Raw genomic sequence first — 504 nt, 5'->3', positions numbered from 1 at the left:
TTAACTTGAACATATCACAGATCCATCCCCTCTAGGACATTAATCAGGGACATCTTTGCACCATACTTACTGTCAGATGTTAGCCAGACCTCTGCTAATGAGCGTCTGGAATGCAGCCCCAGAATCAATGTCTGTTCCAACACAGATGGGCATGGAGATGAGACAGGTGGGTGCTTTGGAATGCGGGGAAACAACATGGTGGCCTAAAGAAGCACACAGGCCCTAGAGGCTCCGTTTATAGCATGTCAGAGCTGCTTGACCACTGTGGCCTGCTAATTGCAGCAAGAATGCTCATTATTTGGAGCATGTGCTGTGCTAAGACGCTTCTGTCGTGTCCAACTCTCTGCGACCCTATGGATTATAACCCACCAGGTTCTTCTGTCCATGAATTTCTCCAGGCAAGAATACTGGAGTGGATTACCATTCCCTTCTCCAGGGGATCTTCTCAACCCAGGGATCGAACCTAGGTATCTTGCATTGCAGGCAGATTCTTTACCATCTGAG

This window comes from Bison bison, unplaced genomic scaffold (genome assembly GCF_000754665.1).
Source record: "Bison bison bison isolate TAMUID 2011002044 unplaced genomic scaffold, Bison_UMD1.0 scf7180017864518, whole genome shotgun sequence".
Lineage (NCBI taxonomy): Eukaryota > Metazoa > Chordata > Mammalia > Artiodactyla > Bovidae > Bison > Bison bison.
This window is presented reverse-complemented; position numbering follows the sequence as displayed.